Consider the following 11,372-nt stretch of genomic DNA (forward strand, 5'->3'; position numbering starts at 1 on the left):
CAAACGTATCCATGGTTCACCGATGGTCAATGCAGCAGATCTGTATTCTTCCAACCGAGGCTGAAAACCCCTAGGTTGTTTCCTGTAGAATCATAGATCTGTGTCCCTCGTAATGGTGCCATGATCTAAAAAGGCTGCTGTCCTGTCTCTGGTCCTTTTGAGATGTATAGATGTCTTGGCAGAATCTCTCTGGCTGTTTCTCTCTCTGTCTCTTTATACAGAGGCCTGTAACCTATTTTTAGACTTAACAAGTGTCCTTCATTCAGTATTTACATAAAGGGTAAGAATGGAGATGAGATTATTATAGCATTACTTAGTTTTTCCTTCTCTGCTTTAGAAGTCATCAAACTGGCTCCATAATGCAATGTATAATTAGCGTATCAGCAATCATCACTAGTGATCAAGGATAAGCGCACAATAAAGTCAATATTACCGGCTGACACAAACAAAAGTCTGTTTTCTTGACCAACCAGAAATCAACACTTAAATTTAAAGCCAACATACAGATAACATTCTATTATTCTTCGTTTGATAAAAATAGTCATCTGGTTAATTAAGATACAATGCTGTATGTCTTCACAATCCCAAAAGTAAAAAATGTTTTTAAAAATAATAAAAAAATAAAAAAATATAAAAGTTCAAATTAACCCCATTTCTCCCCATTCAAAATAAAACAATTAAAAAAAACATGCACATATTTGGTATCAACACGTTCAGAATTTCTTGATCTATCAAATTAAAAAAAAAATTAACCTGATTGCTAAATGGCGTAATGAGAAAAAAAAGTCAAAATGCCACAAAGAGGTATTCTTGGTCTTTCTACAGTTGCATTGCCGGTGGAGTTAAAACGACCTGAAAACGCCTGGTGGTGTGAGTATGAGTTATACAATTATCTAAGAAGCTGATAGTTAGAACCCTTGGGATTCACAGCCAGCAGGAAGAGTCAGAATACTGCCGCTGATTGGGTGCAGGGCTCGTGTGATGTAACAACCTCACATAAGCCCCGGGACAGTGAGTCTCGACATCACTGAAGTGGAGCCGGCATACCAGCGGAGTATGAGTGTTTTTATTTTAATGAGGCCAAACATGAGGACTGAGCTCACTGAGAAAAAAAGATATATATACCGTATTTTTGGGACTATAGGACGCACCTAGGTTTTAGAGGAGGAAATTAGGAAAAAAATTGAAGCAAAAAATGTTAATTCTGTACTTAATATCCCGTATCCTGGTATGCATGGCCCCCTCATCCCTACCCTGGCATGCATGGCCCCCTCATCCCTACCCTGGTATGCATGGCCCCCTCATCCCTACCCTGGTATGCATGGCCCCCTCATCCCTACCCAGGTATGCATGGATCCCTCATCCCTATCCTGGCTGGAATTATCACTCTCATCCTATACTAGTATGCATGGCCCCATCCCTATCCTGGTATACAGGGCCCTCATCTCGTCCTGGTACGCAGGGCCCCCATCCCTATTCTGGTATGATTGGCACCCATCTCGGTTCTGGCATGCATGGCCTAATCCTTATAATTGGCCACCACCCCCATCCTGGTATGCATGGCCCCATCAGAAAACATTAAAAAAAACAACAAAATATTACACTTACCTATCCTGCGCTCCCTCACAGCGTCTGCTGCGGTGCCAGCAACTGCTTTATGCTTGTAAGCATCACATGGCAGGGACGTCATGCAATGCTCACAAGCAGAGCACAGCTGCCAGAGTACTCACCGGGACGGTTCATTGCAGAGAGCAGTAAGTATTCATTGCTCTTCAGTAGCACGCAGTGTCAGCCACTGGCACGCCAGTGGAGTATGTGTTTTTATTTTATTGAGGCCAAACATGAGGAATGAGCTGAGAAAAAAAAATATATATACTGTATTTTTTGGACTATAGGATGCACCTAGGTTTTAGAGGAGGAAATTAGGTAAAAAATGTAGTAAATTCTTTACTTAATATCCCCTATCCTGGTATATACGGTCCCCTCTTCCCTACCCTGGTATACATGCCCCCTCATCCCTATCCTGGCATGCATGGATCCCTCATCCCTATCCTGGTATGCATGGATCCCTCATCCCTATCCTGGCATGCATGGCCCCTTCATCCCTACCCTGGTATGCATGGATCCCTCATCCCTACCCTGGTATGCATGCCCCCTCATCACTATCCTGGTATGCATGGATCCCTCATCCCTACCCTGGCATGCATGGATCCGATCCCTCACTCATCCCTACCCTGGCATGCATGCCCCCTCATCCCTATCCTGGCATACATGCCCCCTCATCCCTATCCTGGCATGCGTGTCCCCCTCATCCCTATCCTGGCATGCATGGCCCCCTCATCCCTACCCTGGTATGCATGGATCCCTCACTCATCCCTACCCTGGCATGCATGCCCCCTCATCCCTATCCTGGCATGCATGGATCCCTCATCCCTACTGTGGTATGCATGGCCCCCTCATCCCTACCCTGGCATGCATGCCCCCTCATCCTTTTCCTGGCATGCATGGATCCCTCATCTCTATCCTGGTATGCATTGCCCCCTCATCCCTACCCTGGTATGCATGACCCCCTCTTCCCTATCCTGGTATGCATGGCCCCCTCATCTCTATCCTGGTATGCATGGACCCCTCATCCCTATCCTGGTATGCATGGCCCCCTCATCCCTATCCTGGTATGCATGGCCCCCTCATCCCTACCCTGGTATGCATGACCCCCTCTTCCCTATCCTGGTATGCATGGCCCCCTCATCTCTATCCTGGTATGCATTGCCCCCTCATCCCTACCCTGGTATGCATGACCCCCTCTTCCCTATCCTGGTATGCATGGCCCCCTCATCTCTACCCTGTTATGCATGGACCCCTCATCCCTACCCTGGTATGCATGGCCCCCTCATCTCTACCCTGGTATGCATGACCCCCCTCTTCCCTATCCTGGTATACATGACCCCCTCATCCCTATCCTGGTATGCATGGCCCCCTCATCCCTACCCTGGTATGCATGACTCCTCATTCCCATCCTATTATGCATGCCTCCTCATCCCTATCCTGGCAGTAATTATCGCCCTCATCCCTATACTATTATGCATGGCCCCATCCCTATCCTGATATGCAGGGCCCCATCCCTATTATGGTATGATTGGCCCCCATTGTGGTCCTGGTATGTATGGCCCAATCCTTATAATTGGCCACCACCCCCATCCGGGTATGCATGGCCCCCTCATCCCTACCCTGGTATGCATGACTCCTCATTCCCATCCTATTATGCATGCCTCCTCATCCCTATCCTGGCAGTAATTATCGCCCTCATCCCTATACTATTATGCATGGCCCCATCCCTATCCTGATATGCAGGGCCCCATCCCTATTATGGTATGATTGGCCCCCATTGTGGTCCTGGTATGTATGGCCCAATCCTTATAATTGGCCACCACCCCCATCCGGGTATGCATGGCCCCATCAGAAGACATTAAAAAAAACCCATTACACTTACCTATCCTTGCGCTCCCTCACAGCGTCTGCTCCAATGCCAGCAACTGCTTTATGCCTGTAAGCAGCACATGGCAGGGACGTCATGCGTTGTTCTCAAGCAGAGCACAGCTGCCGGAGTACTCACCGGGACTGTGCACACAGAGAGCAGTGAGCATTCATTCTTCAGTAGCGCGCAGTGTCAGCCACCGGCTTCCTGCTGGCATGAATATTCACTGGATTCATTCATTCATCAGGAGACTATTTAATATTGAACTATATTCAAGCGAGGCTAGACGAAGAAAACCCTAAAATTATGTATCATGTTAACCGAAACAGTCAGAAAACTAGCCCCATATTGGGCGACCTCAGACTATATACTGTGTAAGTTTATAAGCCCCTCCAGTGTCAGGAATAGATAGTATGTGATAAAACCGTATATACCACTCAGGGAACACTTACCTGTCAGAGATCATTTCCATATTCATACTAAATAATGGCACAGATCTCCCAGACATTATGATTGCACATATCCCTAGTCTTTATACCGATATTGCACTCATTCCCTGACAGACTGCAGCATGGCCATTAGTTAGGAGCTGCTAATGATCTTTGGAGCAGGTAAGTTTTCCCTGAGTGGTACATATTGGGCCGTCTGAAGACTGAGTTTAGTCTAGGACAATTTGTCTGCACTACTAATTATCAGCAGTTACATTACCAAACTAGGGCAGTCCCTATAGGAGAAAACACAAGAATTATACTGTATTGTCACATACTATCTATTCCTGACACTGGAGGGGCTTATAAACTTACACAGTATATAGTTTCAGGGTTTTTTTGTCTAGCCTCGCTTGAATATAGGTCAATATTAAAGAGTCTCCTGATGAGTCGCCTTTGGAGAGGATGATGAAACCCTCAGAGATGAGAGGCTTGGAGAGTGAGTGTGTATACGTCACCTCACCCTATACACTGAACTGTGGGGTACATATTTTTTCTCTTAGTCACCTACTGATTAACTTTCAGGGGGTGAATTATGGGTATAGTTTTACATTTGGAATTAATAAAGTTTAGTTTTATCCTTTTGTCAGCAAACATGAGGAATGACAAGAGACAACCCATTTAAGAAGATTCAGTTTTGGTTAAAACTATTCCAACATTATGAATATAAAAAAGGCTTCTCCCCTATTTGACGTCTCTGATGTTTATTAACAACTGATTTCCAAGTAAAACATTTCCCACATTAAGAAAATGAAAAAGGCTTCTCCTCTATGTGACTGCTCTGATGTCTAACAAGAAGCGCTTTCCGGTTAAAATATTTCCCACATTCTGAACATGAAAAAGGCTTTTCCCCTGTGTGGGTTCTCTGGTGCTTAACCAAATGTGATTTCTGGTTAAAACATTTCCCACATTCTGAACATGAAAAAGGCTTCTCCCCTGTGTGAATTCTCTGGTGTGTAACAAGAAGCACTTTCCGGCTAAAACATTTCCCACATACTGAACATAAAAAAGGCTTCTCCCCTGTGTGAATTCTTTGATGTTGCTCAAGATCCCTCTTATAGTTAAAACATTTCCCACATTCTGAACATGAAAAAGGCTTTTCCCCTGTGTGAGTTCTCTGGTGTGTAACAAGAAGCACTTTCCGGCTAAAACATTTCCCACATACTGAACATAAAAAAGGCTTCTCCCCTGTGTGAATTCTTTGATGTTGCTCAAGATCCCTCTTATAGTTAAAACATTTCCCACATTCTGAACATGAAAATGGCTTCTCCCCTGTGTGAATTCTCTGGTGTGTAACAAGAAGCACTTTCCGGCTAAAACATTTCCCACATACTAAACATAAAAAAGGCTTCTCCCCTGTGTGAATTCTTTGATGTTGCTCAAGATCCCTCTTATAGTTAAAACATTTCCCACATTCTGAACATGAAAAAGACTTTTCCCCTGTGTGGGTTCTCTGATGGTTCACAAAATATGATTTATGTGTAAAACATTTCCCACATTCTGAACAGTAAAAAGACTTCTCCCCTGTGTGAGTTCTTTGGTGCCTAACAAAATGTGATTTCCATGTAAAACATTTCCCACATTCTGAACATGAAAAAGGCTTGTCTCCTGTGTGAGCTCTCTGATGGGTCACAAAATATGATTTATGTGTAAAACATTTCCCACATTCTGAACAGTAAAAAGGCTTCTCCCCTGTGTGAGTTCTCTGGTGCCTAACAAAATGTGATTTCCATGTAAAACATTTCCCACATTCTGAACATGAATATGACTTCTTTGCTTTAGGAGCAGTTTGTTTTTTAATGCCTCTTTTGTGACTTTGATTTTCCTTAGTAGTCAGTAATGAATCAGAAGATGGGACCTGTTTCATAGGATCAGATGACAGATCTTTCCTGTGAATGGATGATGGTATATCTGGAGTAACAGCAATCACTTCAGTTGTATCTTGTAGGATCTCAAGATCATCAGATTTGAAAATTGAAGATGTCAGCTGTCCCTCTGATCTCCTGGTACAGTCATCTGCTAAGATAAAAAACAATTATTATTTTCTAATAAAATATCCTTGAGTTTTATATTTTTGAACATTTCTACTTAGCTTGCCATTTTTACAGACAGTTTATGTAAAAAACTTTAATTATTTACCAAGACAATGACAGTTCACAGTCTAATAGAAAACCTTGTTGGATGAGCCAGTAGTGTGTGGTGTTCAACTGTTTGTTCATTCTGCCTCCCAAATATCGAATAAAAAGAATCCAATCAATGTTATGTAGGCGAAAATAATACCAATTCTCATCTCACAAAAAACAAGTCCCCACTCAGGTCCATCATCTGTCAATGGAGAAACAGAGGTTCCCACACTATTAGTGGCTCAAAGGCTGCTGAAAAGCAACAAGGATTCTATAAACCAATCCGGCAAAATCCGCTCTCACTTCGGAGTCTTGCAGTGTGCACAAACAACATTTAGGATCCCTGTATTTAGCAATATTATAGTGAGAAGAATCCACTTAATTTGCGGTGTCTCCTGGAGCACAATCTGGGCACTATGTGCTGGGTAATAAAATGGCAAATGTGTAATTTTCCCTCTCCAACATCCACTAAGTGTTAATTTCCGGGAAGTGGCTGTGGAGTCAAAATATTCACTCCTCCTACACACGTGGTCTAAATTGCTGGTACCCCTCATTTAGTTACAGAAAAACCCACAATGGTCACAGAAATAACTTGAATCCTACAAAAGTAATAATAAATCAAAAATCTATGAAAATGAACAAATGAAAGTCAGACATTGCTTTCCAGCCATGCTTCCACAGAATGAAAAAAATTAAACTCATGAAATAGGCCTGGACAGAAATGATGGTACCCTTAACTTAACCGCTTCATGACTGCCAACGGTAGATAAACGTCAGCACTAGCAGGGCTTTGTGCAGAGCCGACATTTGCCTATGGTCGGAGGTTTCATAGAATCATAGAATCGTAGAGTTGGAAGTGACCTCCTGGGCCATCTGGTCCAACCCCCTGCTCAAAGCAGGATTCGCTAAATCATTCCAGACAGATGTCTGTCCAGCCTCTGTTTAAAGACTTCTATTGAAGGAGAACTCACCACCTCTCGTGGCAGCCTGTTCCACTCATTGATCACTCTGTCAAAAAGTTTTTTCTAATATCTAATCTGTGTCTCCTCCCATTCAGTTTCATCCCATTGCTTTTAGTCTTTCCTTGTGCAAATGAGAATAAAGTTGATCCTTCTACAATGTGACAGCCCTTGAGATATTTGTAGAGTTATTAAGTCTCCTCTCAGTCTTCTCTTTTGCAAGCTAAACATTCCCAAATCCTGCAACCTTTCCTCATAAGACAGGGTTTGCAGACCGGTCACCATTCTGGTCGCTCTTTTCTGAACTTGCTCCAGTTTGTTGATGTCTTTTTTAAAATGTGGTGCCCAAAACTGGACACAATATTCCAGATGAGGTCTGACCAAAGAGGAGTAGAGGGAAATAATGACTTCACGTGATCTAGACTGTATGCTTCTGTTAATACATCCTAGAATTGCATTTGCCTTTTTTGCTGCTGCATCACACTGTTGACTCATATTCAGTCTGTGATCTATTAGTATACCCAAGACTTTTTCACATGAGCTGTTGCTTAGCCCTATTCCTCCCATTCTGTATATGCTTTTTTTATTTTTATTGCCCAGATGTAGTACTTTGCATTTTTCCCTGTTAAAAAACATTCTGTTAGTTGCTGCCCACTGCTCCAATTTATTTATATTTTTTTGAATCCTCTCTCTCTCTTCTCTAGTATTGTAGAAACTGAAAGAAAAAGAGCGCAATAGGGTCTTACCCGAGAAAACACAGATATAAGTCAATGGTTTATACTCACCCTCTGCAGGAGAGTAACAGGCATAAAGGAACAAGGTCAGCTTGCTGCACATCCAAATGACCACGCCGTGGCCATAAATCTTCAGATTCAAGGAAGGAATTTTTATGGATTAAACGTGCGCTACCAGACCATCACTCCTCACAAGTTGTGTAGTTAATACATTTATTTCCCTACGCGTTTCAAAGTTAAAAACTTCTTCCTCAGGGGATGATATGTACAGACAGGTATAGACAACGCCGGTTTTATACATACACAATTCAAAAATTGGCGCCAAGAGTCACATGTTGCGAGGGAGAAAAAAAAAAATCAGCGGTCATCAGTGTTACGATATCAAGGGATATTAAAAACTTATTCTTTTCAACAAATTAATTATTTTAATATATTTTCAGATGACTGTATAAAGGAAAAAGAAAAAAAGAAGAAAAAAGGAAAAAATTATGAACAAAAAAGGAAAAGAACCAGAAATAACGAGGTCCGAAAGAGAGCAAAAGTCAGTGCATAGACCACCACTCTGAATGAGACGATAACGTGTCACAAAGAAGAAAAGGGGAGGATGGATGGACATCTTTCTATAAAATATATAAATATTTATTGAAGTTTATAAAATTAATAAAAAGGAATTTATCAAAAACTTTATTGCATGTAAAAAGAATAATTAAAATTATAAAAAGCATGTGTGTAAAATGTGAAAAAAAGTGTCTATTTGATAAACCCGCAGCAGAAGAAGTATTGCATAAAAATTAGCACCTTTATGGTGACAAGAGTTAAAAATGCGTGTCTAAATCCAGAATAAAGGATAAATCTGTTACCAGACATACTCCTTTATTCTGGATTTAGACACGCATTTTTAACTCTTGTCACCATAAAGGTGCTAATTTTTATGCAATACTTCTTCTGCTGCGGGTTTATCAAATAGACACTTTTTTTCACATTTTACACACATGCTTTTTATAATTTTAATTATTCTTTTTACATGCAATAAAGTTTTTGATAAATTCCTTTTTATTAATTTTATAAACTTCAATAAATATTTATATATTTTATAGAAAGATGTCCATCCATCCTCCCCTTTTCTTCTTTGTGACACGTTATCGTCTCATTCAGAGTGGTGGTCTATGCACTGACTTTTGCTCTCTTTCGGACCTCGTTATTTCTGGTTCTTTTCCTTTTTTGTTCATAATTTTTTCCTTTTTTCTTCTTTTTTTCTTTTTCCTTTATACAGTCATCTGAAAATATATTAAAATAATTAATTTGTTGAAAAGAATAAGTTTTTAATATCCCTTGATATCGTAACACTGATGACCGCTGATTTTTTTTTTCTCCCTCGCAACATGTGACTCTTGGCGCCAATTTTTGAATTGTGTATGTATAAATCCGGCGTTGTCTATACCTGTCTGTACATATCATCCCCTGAGGAAGAAGTTTTTAACTTTGAAACGCGTAGGCAAATAAATGTATTAACTACACAACTTGTGAGGAGTGATGGTCTGGTAGCGCACGTTTAATCCATAAAAATTCCTTCCTTGAATCTTCTCTAGTATTAGCTATCCCTCCTAGCTTTGTGTCATCAGCAAATTTAATCAGTTTACCCTCAATTCCTTCATCTAAATAGTTGATAAAGATGTTGAACAATACAGGGCCCAGGACAGAGCCCTGTGGTACCCCACTTGAGACATTCTTCCAACTGGATGTGCAGTCATTTAGGACCACTCTTTGGGTCCGATCACTAAGCCAGTTATGAATCCACCTAACAGTTGCCTATCGTGCTGATCGGGAACCCCACGCACCTTATAGCCAGGGCTGGCGTTAGGGGCAGGCAGACCAGGCATCTGCCTAGGGCCCCCGTTCCCCCAGGGGCCCCCAGCTAGCAGCACATCACACAGATGCAATGGGGCCTGTGAGGCAGGGGAGCCCGCCAGCTGCCAGCACTGACCCCCCTCCACCACCACACTGAACTATACCGGCATCTGTTGGTACAGTTCTAAGCAATGCTGGAGGAGAGAGTGTTAGCTGATGCTCCCTCTCCCATCATTCCCCGCTCTGCCTCACACTGCGGGTGCGCGATGATGTCATCGCGCACTCACTGTGTGCCAGGCAGCGCATCGGCAGCTGCTGAGACAAGAGCCAGGAGCAGCGCAGGCATGAGAGGTGAGGATAGTGTTTTTTTTACTATAACAGTGACTACTGGACTTTGGGGCCATTCTCGGGGGGGGAAGATGTGGGCTGTGCTATATACTATGCGGGCTGTGTTACATACTATGCGGGCTGTGCTATATACTATGCTGGCTGTGCTATATACTATGGGGGCTTTGCTATATACTATGCAGGCTGTTCTATATACTATGAGGGCTGTGCTATATGGGCAGTGCTATATACTATGCGGGCTGTGCTATATACTATGCGGGCTGTGCTATATACTATGAGGCCTATGCTATACACTATGTGGGCTGGGTTATATATGTGGGCTGGGTTATATATGTGGACTGGGTTATATACTATTGGGGGTATATTATATTCTATGGGGGGAGGCTGTGTTATATACTATGGGCGGTATATTTTAATCTATGGGGAAGCTGTGCTATATACTATGGGGGGCTACATTATATACTATATGGAGGAGGGCTGTTTTATATTCTATGGGGGGCTACATTATATTCTATTGGGGTTGTATTAGATTTTATGAGGGAGGATGGCATCATACTCTTTGAAGGACCTACATTATATTCTATGGGGAGGTGGGCTGTATTATATTCTATTTGGGGCTACATTATATTCTATGGGGTGCTGTATTATATTTATATTCTATGAGGGGTGATTGCATTTTTTTTCTATGGGGGGTTACATTATACTCTGTGGGGTGGCTGCATTATGCTCTATGGGGTGGCTGCATTATACTATATGTGGGCTGCATTACACTGTATCAAGGACTATGGGGAATACATTATGCTATATGAAGAACTATGGGGTGCATTATACTATGGAAGTGAATTGTACTACATAGATGACTATGGTGGTGTATTATACTATATGGGGCACTATGAGGACTGAGGAGGACTGAGCAGTGTATTATACTATATGGAGGACTATGGGGAGTGTATTATACTATATGGAGGACTATGGGGAGTGTATTATACTATATGGAGGACTATGGGGAGTGTATTATACTATATGGAGGACTATGGGGAGTGTATTATACTATATGGAGGACTATGGGGAGTGTATTATACTATATGGAGGACTATGAGGAGTGTATTATACTATATGGAGGACTATGGGGAGTGTATTATACTATATGGAGGACTATGGGGAGTGTATTATACTATATGGAGGACTATGGGGTGTGCATTTTACAATATGGAAGACTGTGGTGCACATTATAATATATGGCGGACTATGGGGTGTATTATACTAAACAAGCAAAATGCTGCATATTCATCGAGTGATTGGATTGTTTAAGCCGGAACAAAAACCATTGTTCTCAGCAGCAAATCGCCGGTGTAAACTGTAGATGTGCGGCTTGATGCCATACATGATACTGTCTG

This window comes from Dendrobates tinctorius, unplaced genomic scaffold, assembly GCF_039654945.1.
Source record: "Dendrobates tinctorius isolate UK_male_01 unplaced genomic scaffold, ASM3965494v1 ptg000485l, whole genome shotgun sequence".
Lineage (NCBI taxonomy): Eukaryota > Metazoa > Chordata > Amphibia > Anura > Dendrobatidae > Dendrobates > Dendrobates tinctorius.